The sequence below is a fragment of the Sus scrofa genome, chromosome 7 (assembly GCF_054392235.1).
Source record: "Sus scrofa isolate SSC_HxYL_T2T_F1_AM1 chromosome 7, Sscrofa_HxYL_maternal_Yorkshire_Landrace_v2.0, whole genome shotgun sequence".
Taxonomy (NCBI): Eukaryota; Metazoa; Chordata; class Mammalia; order Artiodactyla; family Suidae; genus Sus; species Sus scrofa.
Window position 1 is genome coordinate 136,968,234 of NC_139389.1, and position 15,118 is coordinate 136,983,351.

The window sequence follows — 15,118 nt, forward strand, 5'->3', positions numbered from 1 at the left end:
GTAGAAAACTGGAAGGACTCCACACCGGAACGTCCCAACCTGATCAAGGAACTCAGCAGAGTAGCAGGATACAAAATTCACCTTTCGGAGAGAGGTTGCCTTTCTGTATGCTAACAACGGTGTATTAGAAAACGAGCATGTTTCTTTTGTTTGTCTGATGGCTGTGGCCAGGACTTCCAACCCTCTGTTGAACAGCGGTGGTGAGAGTGGGCATCCCTGCCTTGTTCCAGATTTTAGTGGGAAGGCTTTCGGTTTGTCTCCATTGAGTATTGTATTTGCTGTGGGTTTGTCATAAAAGGCTTTGCTTCTGTGAAGGAGTATTCCCTCTATACCCACTGTGGTGAGAGTTGTTATCATAAGTGATGGCTGGACTGTGTCAGATGCTTTTGTCTGCGTCTGTTGAGATGATCATATGGCTTTTGACTCTTCTTTCCATAGTGTGGTGTATGGCGTTGACTGAGTGGCATATGTTGAACCATCCTTGTGACCCTGGGATGAATCCCACCTGGGCATGATGTACGATCCTGCTGATATGTTGTTGGATTTGGTTGGCTAAAATTTCCTTGTGAACTTTTGCGTCTATATCCATCAAAGATATTGGCAGGCAAAAGAAATAAAGGCATCCACATAGGAAGAGAAGAGATATATCTGTCACTGCAGGCAGACGAGAGACACTAAATTCAGAAAACCCTAAGGACTCAATGCAGCAAGCATTGAACTGATCACCCAATTCAGCAAAGTAGCAGGATGCAAGATTCACATTCAGAAATCAGTCACATTTCTGTCTATGCACAATGAAACTTTAGAGAAGGAATGCGAAGGCACAATACCTTTTACAACTGCACCCCAAAATGCAAACACCTGGGAATACACCTGACCAAGGAGGCAGAGGACCTATATGCCGAGAGCTATAAAACATTCATCAAGAAAGGAAGGAAGACGTAATGAAAGGGAAAGATAGTCCATGCTCCTGGGTTGGAAAAATTAATGCTGTGAAAATGGCCATACCTCCCAAAGCGATCTGCAGGTTCAACACAATCCCTATCTAATTACCCATGACATTTTTCACAGAAGTGCAACAAACTATCCAAACATTTCTATGGAGCCAACAAAGACCCAGAATTGCCAAGGCAATCCTGAGGAACACAAACCAAGCAGGAGGCATCACTCTCCCAGACCTCAGGCAATATCACAAAGCCTCAGTCATCAGGACTGTGTGGTACTAGTACCAAAACCGACAGACAGACCACGGGATCAGAAGAGAGAACCTGGAAACAAGCCCCGACACCTATGGTCACTTAATCTTTGCCAAAGGAGGCAAGGACAGAAAAATGGGAAAAGACTGTATTTCAGCAAGAAGTGCTGGGAAACCTGGGCAGCTGCATGGAAAGCAGAACACCCCCGCACACCATGCACAGATATAAACTCAACGTGGCTGAGAGTCTTCGGTGTGAGACAAGACACCATCAAAGTCCTGGAAGGGAACATAGGCAGAACATTCTCTGACATCAACCTTACCAAGGTTTTCTCCGGTCAGTCTCCCAATGCAACAGAAATAAGAGCAAAAATAAAGCGATGAGACCTCATCAAACTGACAAGCTTTTGCTCAGCAAAGAAAAGGAAAAAGAAAAACCAAGAGACAGCTTACAGAATGGGAGAAAGTAGTTTCAAATGATGCAACTGAAAAGGACTTAATCTCTAAAACACACACACAGCTTATGCAACTCAACAGCATAAAATCCCACAACCCACTGAGAAAATGGGCAAAAGATCTGAAGAGATATTTCTCCAAGGAGGATATACTGATGGCCAACAAGCACATGAAGACATGCTCACCGTCCCTGACTATTAGGGGAAAGCAAATCCGAATTACTCTGAGATACCCCCTCGCCCAGTTAGAATGGCCGTCATTAACACGTCCACACATAACAAGTGCTGGAGGGGGTGTGGAGAAAAGGAAACCCTCCTGCACTGGTGGTGGGAACTCTTCATAGACGCATAAAAGAACCAGCATTGCCTAAGCCAGCCTGAGGGGAGTGGGCGGGCGTGGCAAGCAGGAGGTGTCACTCCGCCAGATGTACGACAATATTACAGAGCGACTGTGAACCAGACAGTGTGGTACTGGCACAGAGACAGACCCGCAGAAAAATGGAACACAATCAAGAGCCCAGAAATAAACCCACTTGTTCTAGTTTCCTTGATGTACATGCAGCTGGTCAGGTTTCCAGCACCACGTGCTGAAGAGACTGTCTTTTCCCATTTTATTTTCTTGCCCGCGTTGTCAAAGATTAGTTAGCCGTAGATGTCTGGGTATATTTCTGGGCTCTTGATTGTGTTCCATTGTTCTGTGGGTCTGTCTCTGTGCCAGTACCACACTGTCTGGCTACACCCCATGGCTCTTGGTGAGGTGTCATTAGGCTGAATTTCTCCACCAATCTGGGTGGGGAGTCCCTGTGCCCTTGCACAGAGGAAACTAGCATGGAGGCTGTGAGAGAGGGTCCGGTGAATCAGGGCCACCAAGGGGAGTTGAGCTTCTTGCTTTGGGATCAAGTGCCCGCTGATGTTGGATGTCCAGCAAGTACTGTCTGCTGCTCCTGCCGAGCAGCATGGCTGAGTCCAACCGAGCCTCTTCTGTAGGTTCATCTAACTGATAGGAGCGATTGTCACTACGACGAAGAGGAGGGGGAAAGAAACACGTCACGCCCCCTACCTTTCAAGCGTGGGAGCATATTCCCCCCCTTCCAACAGTCCTTTCTCCGTCAGAGCCTGGAGTCCACAGGGGTTCCCTTGGGGAGATGCCACATGGAGAGGAAGCCCCAGACCCTGGCGGGAATCCCGCCCTTCACCTGCCTCTGCACCTGCTCCTGGGCTGAAACACACATTGTGGGTCCTGAGCGCCCCCTGCAGCCCAGACCCTGTGTCCCTGCAGGGAGGTTTTTGCCTGGGCTCATACTCCCTGCCCCTCAGTGTCACTGGAAAAGCCACACGAGGCTGAGTCCTTGACTCCCAGAAGTTCAGTTGCAGGTCCAGCATGTTCTTGGAGTCGTCTCTGCAGAAGGTGAACCGGCCCTTCACAGAGTCTGCATCGTGTGTGTGATCATGATTACTGGTCCGTGAGACCTACTGCAGTCCCTTCCCTGGAGCCTGGAGGACCCCGCTCAGGTAGCAGCTACCCAAGCTGCATCCACAAGCTGCACAGGAGAGTCCCAGAGGCCCCCCAGGCCTCCCCCAGACTCCACCAGCTGCACCTCACACTGGGTCCCTGTAAACACAAAGCCATCCTGGTCAGGAACCTCTCTCACACCCACTGATGGCCGCTCACATTTCAGCATCTCCTGATCTCCAGAAATTTCCGTGTGGTCCATCCGCCAAACCGCCCAGCTGAGCCCAGACTCCATGGTGGGGGGTCTGTGTTCAGGCCTGATCACACAGTGGCAGCAGCTGGGCCTGCTGGGGCAGGGGCTCCTCTGCCAGGGCTGTGGGATCAGGGCAGGCTTGTTTTCCTCAGCAGAGGTGTGCCCCCTTTCTGTTGACCTCTTAGTATGTAAGATCTACTAAGAACGAAAGTATGTATGATGTACTCCGGGTTCAGAAAGACCAGTGAATGCCAGTTGCTGCAGCACTGATGCACCTGGAGGGTCTCCTGCTAAGGGACGTGAGTCACAGAGAGAACGACACACACCATATACCTCTCATTTGTGGAGTCTGATACATTCACAGATGAGACCATGTAGGGAGGAGAAACAGGCTCACGCACGCGGAGAGCAGCCCTGTGGTTGGCAAGGCGGGAGGGAGGGCGTGGGACGGACTGGAAGTTTGGGGTTAGTGGGTGTAAACAGTGACCTTGAGATGAATAAGCCGTGAGGTCCTGATGTGCTGCACAGGGAAGCACATGCAGCCAGTGTGTGAAAACACGATTGAAGAACATATGAGAATCCGAAAAAGGTATGTATATATGTAATGCCAGTTTGGTGCAGAGCAGCATTGAGAGAACATGGACAATCAATGATATCATAAAACTAAAGAAAAGAAGACATGCATCCTTTGAGTGTCCAATGAGTGAGGACCCTGAGCAGAGCGTGGGTGGGGGCAGTACGGCGGAAGGAATCGGTGTTGCTTACAGAAGCCTCTAGGCCCGAATTCCCGAATCTGCTGACCCTCCAGATGGAGCAGGTGCACCTTCCCAGGGGAGGTCTGATTCTTCCTTCAGGGACACAGAGGAGGTCAGATGGTTCCTCTCTGTGTTGGGATTCTCTCATTCGCTTTAACTCAGAATAATCAACCTGCAATGGAACACATATATGGGTGGCCATGTGTTATGTTGTTTTTCTATCTGCACACACACATGTGGGGTAGGTCTAGGTGTACCTGCCTTTGAAGGAGGTAGAGCTAAGCCCTGCAGCCTGCACATGGAATGCAGAAGAGGCGTGGAGCCTACATCAGGGAACAGAGAACTCTTGCTGTTAGGCTTGTCTTTTTTGTTTATTTTACTCTAAAGCAGAGTTGATTTACAGTGTTGTGCCTTTTTTATTTCTGTAAAGTGATCCTTGTACTTTTATGTACATTCTTTTTTCTCATATTATCTTCCTCATATTTTTTCCCAAGAGATTGGATGTAGTTCCCAAGTCTATACTTTGTAACAGGGCCTGTGCTTCCAAAACTGGACCTGCTCCCCACCCCTCACAGGAATTCCTGGAGAGAGTTGGCAATGGCTAGTGAGGTTGCAGTGACTGCTTCCTGGAATGAGAGCAGGGGTGTTTCTCTAGCTGCATAGTGCTCACCTCGGACTGTGTGGTGAAGGCGGGATCCTGCCCATTGGTTTACAGCACTTGCAGAAAATCCACATGTTATCATCTGCCTGAGTGTAAACGTTCCCGACCAATTATTTACGTGTTGATTGAGATAATTTTCATGGTTCCTATTTGTCACCATGTCACCTACAGAGCAGAACAGGATGCAGGCTTCACCTCTGTCGATGGAGAGTGTATTGGACCTGGAAGCAAGAGCCCAGAAAGGACACTCCACCCACGTTCCCTCTACCTGCCATCATTCCTGGGGGCCCGTGAGGGTCCTGGTGTGATACCCTGCTTTTAGGCTCTGCATGCATCAGAATTACAGGAAAGCAAGAGGCCACGACCCTGGCAGTGTCTGCCAACCTAACAGCTAGGAAGGACTGAGATTCCAAAGGAGGAAGCAAGTCTATGATTCCCTCTGCTTAAAGCCAGTGTGGTATGTCTGAACCTGCTCGATTTTTTCAATATTTGGACGAGAACAATCAGGAATTGAAATCGTAAATTACTCTCTGTCTATTGTGCATGACACAATAGTGTTTCTTCCTGTCTCAGAGGGCCTTTGTGTTGCAGAGCCTGTAGTGTAAGCACAGAATCATGTGTCCAAAGAGGATCCCCAGGGAGATGCTACATGAAGAGGCAGCCCCAGACCCTGGCAGGAAACCAGCCTTCCAACTCCCTCTGCACCTGCTCCTGGGCAGGAAACACACACATAGTGATTGTGGGTCCTGAGCGCCCCCTGCAGCCCAGACCCTGTGGCCCTGCAGGGAGGTTTGTGTCTGGGCTCAGACTGCTTTCCCTTCACTGTGCCTCTTGCACAGTAATAGCGGGCCGTGTCTTCGGTTCTCAGGCTGTTCATTTGCAGATAGGCCGTGTTCTGGGAGTTGTCTCTGGAGATGGTGAATCGGCCCTTCACAGAGTCTGCGTAGTAGGTGCTACCACCACTAGTACTAATAGCTGCAAGCCACTCCAGCCCCTTCCCTGGAGCCTGGCGGACCCAGTTAATGTAGGTACTACTGAAGGTGAATCCAGAGCCGACACAGGAGAGTCTCAGAGACCCCCCAGGCTGCACCAGGCCTCCTCCAGACTCCACCAGCTTCACCTCACCCTGGACACCTGCAAACACAAAGACATCCTGGTCAGAAAACTGTCACACGCACACTGAGGTGCCCTCCAATCCTCTTTTTTCTTCCCCCCAGGATTTACCTTGTAAGAGAGCAAACAAGACCACCCAGTTCAGCCGAAACTCCATGGCGGGTGGTCTGTGTTCTTTCCGGATCACAGAACGGGATCCTGGGGCTGGGCTCCTTGCCAGAGCTGCAGGGTCCTGGCAGGGCTGGTTTTATCTGCTGAGGGAGGAACCTATTTGCATGGCCTCCTAGTATATAAGCGGTTATGGCATCGCATGACCTCAAAGTGGCAGGTGCCCAAGGCAGGCATGAGGGTCCTGATGCTGGTCGGTTGGATGGCCTCTACGAAGATGTCTCTTCATTGCATCAGTTTCGTCTCGGTAGACACCTGTCACTCGTGGGCCATTCTGATTTCTACCGTGGCACACAAAGCGCTGACAGAGAAGTCATTGTTTTCCCCACATTCAGGAAAGAAACTCACCCAGGGGCATAGGGTACTGTGGCGTCTCAAGGACACACACGTGCTGGGAGTCCCTCCTTGTGTCTGCACTTGTGCTCCTCCTGCTGGACCCACCTGTCCCCTGAAGCAACTGTAGGACAGAGTGGACACACTTGCCGGGGGGCAGATCCCCTTCCATCTAAAGCACACGATGGTATTGTTCCCCCGTCGTATTTACCTTGGAATGTATCGTTAGGGTTCATGGGAGTTTCTCATATATCTCTAGTGTCTATTTTGGATTTATGGGTTTCCTTTATACACATGCTCTGGCATGGGTCCTCTGGAGTATTCGGCAGTTCTGTGCTTCATTTTTAAGTAACCTCCCTACTGTTCTCCATAGTGGTTGCATGTACCCAAATGCCTATACTGAAGCCAAGAAATCATTCCTGGAGAAATGGATAAAATCTGTGTGCCTGGAAAGTTAAATACATGCTTCTAATAATCCAGTGTTCAATCAGGATATCAAAAGGAAAATCAAAGCACATCAAGGAAAATGACAGTGAAAACACAGCCATTCCAAATCTATGGGATGCCCCCAAAGGTGTCATTACACGATGTTGATGGCTATGCAGCCTAAGCTATCACCTAAGGGAATTAGGGAAAAGGAAAAAAAAAATCCCTGGAACGTTAGCAGAAGGATGGTCATCATATGGAGCTGAGAAGAAATCTATGAAATAGACTTAAAAAAATAGACGAAAACGGATTCTCATATATATATATATAACCTGGTCACGTGCTTTACAACTGAAATTAATAGAACATTTTTTAGCAACTATAATAAATTATGTTAAAAGAAGAAACAGAATCAGACCAGGAGATGGTACTTTGAAAGGGCAAATCAAATTGCCAAGCATCAGGACAGAATTCTCAACAAGATCTGAGAGAGAAACCATATACACAAAACAAGAAATGAGAAAGGAAATATCTCTTTTTTTTTTAATTTGCTCTTTTTTTTTTTTGGTCTTTTTGCTATTTCTTGGGCCGCTCCGGCAGCATATGGAGGTTCCCAGGCTAGGGGTCTAATCAGAGCTGTAGTCACTAGGCTACGCAAGAGCCACAGCAACGCAGGATCCCAGCCGCGTCTGCCACCTACACCAGAGCTCATGGCAACGCCGGATCGTTAACCCACTGAGCAAGGGCAGAGACCGAACCCACAAACTCAGAGTTCCTAGTCAGATTTGTTAACCACTGCACCATGATGGGAACTCCTGCTCTTTTTTTTCTTTTTAATAATTTTTTTTAAAATTTTCCCACTGTACAGCAAAGAGGTCAGGGGAGAAAGGAAAAATCTTAATGGATGCTGCAGAAACACCAAAAATCCCACGAGAACACCATGAACAATGACAGGCCCATAAATTTGACATCCGAGACGAAATGGACAAGTTTCTAGGAACTTACAGCCCAGCCAAACTGACTTAAGGAGAAATACATACTTTGACCAGAACTATCACCAGAAATGGAAGTGCATATGTAATGAAATCACTCCCGACAAATATTCTCAACAAAGTTTAGCCAAACAAACCCAACAATACATAAGACAAAAGCAGACTCCATGGCCAAATGGGCCTCATATCAAGTTTGCGAGGATCTTCAACATACGCAAATCAACCTATGTTCTACCCACATTAAGAGAAGTGCCAAACCACATGATCACCTCAATAGATGCAGAAAGGGCATTAGACAAAGTCCAACATCCATTCATGATGAAAGCTCTCACCAAAGTGGGTATAGAGGGAATATACCCTTCGCATAATCGAAACCCTTTATGACAACCCACAGCCAGTACAACCCTCAATGGAGCAAAGCTGAAAGCCTTCCTGCTAAAATCTGGAACAAGACAGGGATGTTCTTGTCACTCAACACAGCCCTGGCGGTCCTGCCACAGCAATCAAACAAGCAAACGAAATAAAAGGCGTCCGCATAGGAGGAGGAGGAGAGATGAAACCGTCACTGCATGCAGATGACATGCATATGTGTATATGGATGGAAAACCCTAAGGCCTCAGCCAAAAAATTACTAGAACTGATCACCAAATTCAGCAAAGTAGCAGGATGCAAGATTCACATTCAGAAATCAGTCACATTTCTGTCTACGCACAATGAAACTTTAGAGAAGGAATGCGAAGGCACAATACCTTTTACAATTGCACCCCCAAAATGCAAACACCTGGGAATACACCTGACCAAGGAGGCAGAGGACCTGTATGCCGAGAGCTATAAAACTTTCATCAAGAAAGGAAAGAAGACGGAAAGAAAGGGAAAGATAGTCCATGCTCCTGGGTTGGAAAACTTAATGCTGTGAAAATGGCCATACCTCCCAAAGCGATCTGCAGGTTCAACACAATCCCTATCTAATTACCCATGACATTTTTCACAGAAGTGCAACAAACTATCCAAACATTTCTATGGAGCCACCAAAGACCCAGAATTGCCAACGCAATCCTGAGGAACACAAACCAAGCAGGAGGCATCACTCTCCCAGACCTCAGGCAATATCACAAAGCCTCAGTCCTCAGGACCGTGTGGTACTGGTACCAAAACCGACAGACAGACCACGGGATCAGAAGAGAGAACCCGGAAGCAAGCCCCGACACCTATGGTCACTTAATCTTTGCCAAAGGAGGCAAGGACAGAAAAATGGGAAAAGACTGTCTTTTGAGCAAAAAGTGCGGGGAAACCTGGGCAGCTGCATGGAAAGCAGAACACCCCCGCACACCATGCACAGATATAAACTCAACGTGGCTGAGAGACTTCAGTGTGAGACAAGACACCATCAAGACCTGGAAGGGAACATAGGCAGAACATTCTCTGACATCAACCTTACCAATGTTTTCTCAGGTCAGTCTCCCAAAGCAACAGAAATAAGAGCAAAAATAAAGCGATGGGACCTCATCAAACTGACAAGCTTTTGCTCAGCAAAGAAAAGGAGAAAGAAAAACCAAGAGACAGCTTACAGAATGGGAGAAAGTAGTTTCAAATGATGCAACTGACAAGGGCTTAGTCTCTAAAATATACACACAGCTTATGCAGCTCAACAGCCAAAAAGCCAGCAACCCAATGGAAAAATGGGCAAAAGACCTGAATAGACATTTCTCCAAGGAAGATACACAGATGGCCAACAAGCTCATGAAACAATGCTGACCATCCCTGATTATTAGCGAAATGCAAATCAGAATTACCCTGAGATACCACCTCACACCAGCCAGAAAGGCCATTGTTAACACGTCCACACATAACAAGTGCTGGAGGGGGTGTGGAGAAAAGGGAACCCTCCTGCACTGTTGGTGGGAACGTAAGCTGGTACCACCACTCTGGAGAACAGTGTGGCGATACCTTAGAAAACTATACATAGAACTTCCATATGACCCCGCAATCCCACTCTTGGGCATATATCCGGACAAAACTTTCCTTGAAAAAGACACACAGACCCACATGTTCATTGCAGCGCTATTCACAACGGCCAAGACGTGGAAGCAACCCAAATGTCCATCAACAGACAATTGGATCAGGAAGATGTGGTATATACCCACAATGGAATACGACTCAGCCATAAAAAAGAACAGAACCATGCCATTTGCAGCCGCATGGATGGAATTGGAGACCCTCATCCTGAGTGAAGTAAGTGAGACAGAGAAAGACCAGTACCATATGATGTCGCTTATATCTGGAATCTAGCAGACAGAATGAACGATCCGCTCCACAGAAAAGAAAATCATGGACTTGGAGAAGAGACTTGCGTTTGCCAAGAGGGAGTGGGAGGGTTTGAGAGCTTGGGGTTAATAGATGCAGACTATTGCCTTTGGAATGGAGTAGCAATGAGATCCTGCTGTGTCACATTGGACACTGTGTCTAGTCACAAGATGGAGCAAGAGAATGTGAGAAAAAAAGAATGTATCCATGTATGCGTAGCTGGGTCACCATGCTGTATGACAGAGGAAAAAATAATGCATTGGGAAATAAAAACTAAATGAAACTAAACTAAAGTAATTATTTCTACTAAAAAAAGGGAATTGGTTTGCTGACAGAGGCCTCTAGGCCGGAATTCCCGAATCTGTTGACCCTCCAGATGCAGCAGGTGCACCTGCCCAGGGGAGGTTTGATTCTTCCTTCAGGGACACAGAGGGGGTCAGAAGGACGCTCTGCGTTGGATGCTCTTTAAGTAACTTTAACTCAGAGGAATCAACGCGCCATGGAGACACATATATGGGAGGCTCACGTGTTATGTTGTTTTTCTCTCTGCACACAGACATGTGGCGTAGGTCTAGGTGTACCTGCCCTTGAAGGAGGTAGCTCTATGCTCTGCAGCCTGCACGTGGAATGCAGCAGAGCTGTGGAGGCTACGTCAGGGATCAGAGAACCCTTGCTGTTTTGCTTGTCTTTATGGTTTGTTTTACATTAAAGCATAGTTGATTTACAGTGTTGTGCCAACTTCTTCTGTGTAGAGCAATCCAGATATACTTATATGTACATTCTTTTGCCATATTCTCTTCTTCATAATTTATCCCAAGAGATTGGATGTAGTTCCCAAGTCTATACTTTGCTAACAGGGCCTGTGGTTTCTTTCCCTTCCTTTTTTTTCCCTTTTTTTTGTCTCTTTGCCATTTCGTGGGCCATTCTTGTGGCATATGGGGGTTCCCAGGCTAGGGGTCTAATCAGAGCTGTAGCCGCTGGCCTCCACCAGAGCCAGAGCAACGCAGGATGGGAGCCACGTCTGTGACCTATACCACAGCGCACAGCAACTCCGGACCCTTAACACAATGAGGAAGGCCAGGGATCGAACCCGCAACCTCATGGTTGCTAGTCAGATTTGTTAATCACTGTGCCACGACGGGAACTCCCAGGCCTGAGCTTTCAAAACTGGACCTGCTCCCCACCCCTCACAGGAATTCCTGGAGAGAGTTGGCAATGGCTAGTGAGGTTGCAGTGATGGCTTCCTGGAATGAGAGAGCAGGGGTGTATCTCTTGCTGCCTAGTGCTCACCTCGGACTGTGTGGTGAAGGCGGGATCCTGCCCATTGGTTTACAGCACTTGCAGAAAATCCACATGTTATCATCTGCCTGAGTGTAAACGTTCCCGACCAATTATCTACGTGTTGATTGAGATAAATTTCATGGTGCCTATTTGTCACCATGTCACCCACAGAGCAGAACAGGATGTAGGCAGCACATCCGTCGATGGAGAGTGTATTGGACCTGGAAGCAAGAGCCCAGAAAGGACACTCCACCCACGTTCCCTCTACCTGGCATCATTCCTGGGGGCCCGTGAGGGTCCTGGTGTGATACCCTGCTTTTAGGCTCTGCATGCATCAGAATTACAGGAAAGCAAGGAGCCATGACCCCAGCAGTGTCTGCCAACCTAACAACAAGCAAGGACTGAGAGTCTAAAGGAGGAAGCAAGTCTATGATTCCCTCTGCTTAAAGCCAGTGTGGTATGTCTGAACCTGCTCGATTTTTTTCAATATTTGGACGAGAACAATCAGGAATTGAAATTATAACTTACTCCATGTCTATTGTGCATGACACTATATTTTTTCTTCCTGTCTCAAAGGGCCTTTGTGTTGCAGAGCCTGTAGTGTAAGCACAGAATCATGTGTCCAAAGAGGATCCCCAGGGAGATGCTACATGGAGAGGCAGCCCCAGACCCTGGCAGGAAACCAGCCTTTCACAACCCTCTGCACCTGCTCCTGGGCATGAAACACACACATAGTGATTGTGGGTCCTGAGCGCCCCCTGCAGCCCAGACCTTGTGTCCCTGCAGGGAGGTTTGTGTCTGGGCTCACATTGCCTTCCCCTCACTGTGCCTCTTGCACAGTAATAGCGGGCCGTGTCTTCGGTTCTCAGGCTGTTCATTTGCAGATACACCGTGTTCTGGGAGTCGTCGCTGGAGATGGTGAATCGGCCCTTCACAGAGTCTGCGTAGTAGGTGCTACCAATATAACTACCACTACCAATAGATGCCAGCGACTCCAGCCCCTTCCCTGGAGCCTGGCGGACCCAGCCTACGCCATAACTACTGAAGTCGAATCCAGAGCCGACACAGGAGAGTCTCAGAGACCCCCCAGGCTGCACCAGGCCTCCTCCAGACTCCACCAGCTTCTCCTCACCCTGGACACCTGCAAACACAAAGACATCCTGGTCAGAAAACTGTCACACGCACACTGAGGTGCCCTCCAATCCTCTTTTTTCCTCCCCCAGGATTTACCTTGTAAGAGAGCAAACAAGACCACCCAGTTCAGCCGAAACTCCATGGCGGGTGGTCTGTGTTCTTTCCGGATCACAGAACGGGATCCTGGGGCTGGGCTCCTTGCCAGAGCTGCAGGGTCCTGGCAGGACTGGTTTTATCTGCTGAGGGAGGAACCCATTTGCATGGCCTCCTAGTATATAAGTGGCTATGGCATCGAATGACCCTGAAAGGGCCCTTCCCAGAGAAGGTGTGCGTGTCTTGCCGTTGGTTGTGCTGAGAGCCTTTAGGGAAATATGTTTTCGTTATGTCACTTTCTTCACAGGAAGCACATATGCACATGTGCTATGCTGATTGCACACTTGCACAGGCCCCTCTGGTGTAGAAGTCATTGTGTTCCTCTTACTCGAGGGGTTAACTTCAACTGGGCACGTAGAGGGTGTGCGGAGGGCCCGGGGACACACACGTGCTGGGAGTCCCTCCTCGGGCCGGCACTCGAGGTCTTCCTGCTGAACACTCCGCTGCCCTGGACAGTTCCAAGGCAGAGTGGACATGCATGGAGGGGCGGGCAGACCCCTCCCTGAGGAGAACATGATGACATTGTTCTGTGGTAGCGTTTTCCTGGGAATTTATCATCAGGATTTGTGGGAAAATCACAACGGTCTCTAAAGTGGGTTGTGTTGTGGAGTTTTTGCTTTGAGGGCCACACGCGTGGCCTATGGAGGTTCCCAGGCTAGGGCGTCAAGTCAGAGCTACAACTGCCGGCCTTTGCCACAGTCACAGCAAAGCAGGATCCGGCCGATTCTGCGACGTACACCACAGCTCACGGCAATGCCATATCCTTAACCCACTGAGCGAGGCCAGGGATCGAACCTGCAACCTCATGGCTCCTAGTCGGATTCCTTTCCACTGAGACACGGTGGGCACTCCTCAAGCATGTTTGTTTTTGTAGTTGTTGTTAAAATACATTGAAGAAGAGTTTCTGCACAGATGCAGATGCCATATTGAAGAAGCAACTCTCACTTCTCTCAACCCCTGACATAGTAGAAGCTTCATCCAGATCCGTCTGAAGACAATATCATTGTAACGGGAGAGCCTGAGAGCGAGAGGACTGCTTTTGCGGTTGTATGCAGTTGGCGCTCATGCCGAATTGTTCCCCTTCTTCTCTCCTACATCTTTATTTCCATAAATTATTTCCTCCTTTCTCTCCTGCTAAAGGAGGAAAAGAAAGAAGGAAATTATCCTTCTACAAAGTATATGCCCAAATCATCATTACTGCTCACTTCACTCACATAGGTAAAGCATTAAGCTGGCATAGCTATTCGTTCATATTTCCATTTGCATTGCTGTCATTGTCAGAAAATGTGTGCGAAGGAGCAAGGAAATGGCTGGATTTTCCTTTATCGGTGAACTGCTCTGTTCTGTATGTTGATGATGGTAGATTCATAGTCATATGACTGATAGGATTAAAGGTTTCTAGATGCTAGGACCATATGAACCGAAAATAACTCCAGGGGCATCAGCCAGTGGCTTCTCTTCTTCATGGTAACTGGTTCAGAACCAGAAAATCTACTCTCTCTCTCTCTCTCTCTCTCTCTCTCTCTCTCTCTCTATATATATATATATATATATATATATATATATATATATATACACGTGCTTTTTGCCAACTGCGAACCTAGACAGATTCAGTCTTCTTAGCAAAATACACCTCGTCAATATCATTTCAAAGCAGCCTGTCCATTAAGTGAAATAACTACTGCATAGAATAAGTCAGATCTTTGCTAGACGGAATTTCCTGGATATCTCAATCAAAATAGCCTCTCATTTTCTCTTTCATGGCATAAGTGTTTACTGAGAGTTACATTGCCCCCAACCCACACGCAGTCGTGCACAAGGTGGATAAATCCCTGCACACACTTTGCCATTTTTTTCTTCTAGAATCTGGACAGAGACTGTGGGGTATCACCTGGTAGGGTTTGCAACTAAAGGTTTTACGGAGACTGTCTTTGACAAAACGCGTATTCTTAGATTAAGAAGGGTAATACACAAGATTTAAAACCTCTATAAATACGATGTTCTGTTAGTCTCATCTCACTTTTGCTGCAACACTGTTACCCTGTGGTACCCAAAGCATAGTTACCCAACCAGCAGCATCAGCATCACATTGGAACTAGGTAGAAATGCAAATTCTGAAGCCTCACCCCAATCCTCCTATGTTAGAAATTCTGACGTCAATGCAGGCTAACGTTTGAGGAAAAAATAATGCATATTCAAACCACCCGTAGGGCTTACTGAATGAGAGGCCACTGGAGCACATGTTAGAGTTTCTTTTTTTAAATATTTTTACTTTTTGTTTTCGATTATTTTTATTACTCAAATGAATTTATCACATCTGTAGTTATAGGATGATCATAACAATCCAATTTCACAGGATTTCCATCGCATGAAAATGTGCTTGGGTTATGGGAAGTGTGTCTCTTTATTGTGGTTTCTTTGTATAGCTATTCTCGAATGGGA

The 15,118-nt window shown here is 47.6% G+C and overlaps 1 pseudogene across 1 annotated transcript; it reads right to left on the reverse strand.

Annotated features, from left to right (window-relative positions):
• Positions 1–6,966: 6,966 nt before the first annotated feature.
• Positions 6,967–12,732, reverse strand: LOC110258820 (immunoglobulin heavy variable 3-23 pseudogene; annotated as a pseudogene). Its single transcript, XR_014811464.1, has 3 exons — positions 12,620–12,732; positions 12,198–12,530; positions 6,967–7,004 (listed from the first exon to the last, which is right to left on the reverse strand). The product of XR_014811464.1 is annotated as an immunoglobulin heavy variable 3-23 pseudogene (transcript).
• Positions 12,733–15,118: the final 2,386 nt, after the last annotated feature.